General features: G+C 40.1%; 1 protein-coding gene across 1 annotated transcript in view; it reads right to left on the bottom strand.

The window, feature by feature from the left end:
• Positions 1-297, bottom strand: part of LOC119592035 (E3 SUMO-protein ligase PIAS2-like) — a gene marked incomplete at its 3' end in the record, with an annotated part of 17232 nt that overhangs the window by 16268 nt on the left and 667 nt on the right.

The following is a 297-nucleotide window of genomic DNA, read 5'->3' as shown; positions in this document are numbered from 1 at the left end:
GTGTGTGTGCAATGGAGTCGCTCAACTAAGGGGTATTAACTCCACTTTGACTGTTAGGCAAGGTGCTAGGCAGACTGAACACACTCCAGGTCCAGGCATTTAACCTGGTCAACAAACCTTGAGCATATGTCATATTGGAGGCTAGTCTCATTTATTTCACAATAAATGATCAGGGAGATCTAAAAACCAGAATATATGCAATGAAGGTTTGTTTCAGTCTGACTGAGCACTAAGCGCTGAGAATTCATCATTTGGTTCTATTCTGAATAATTACTGGGATTGTGAGTAAAGTAAATA

The sequence above is a fragment of the Penaeus monodon genome, chromosome 29 (assembly GCF_015228065.2).
Source record: "Penaeus monodon isolate SGIC_2016 chromosome 29, NSTDA_Pmon_1, whole genome shotgun sequence".
Lineage (NCBI taxonomy): Eukaryota > Metazoa > Arthropoda > Malacostraca > Decapoda > Penaeidae > Penaeus > Penaeus monodon.
This window is presented reverse-complemented; position numbering and strand designations above follow the sequence as displayed.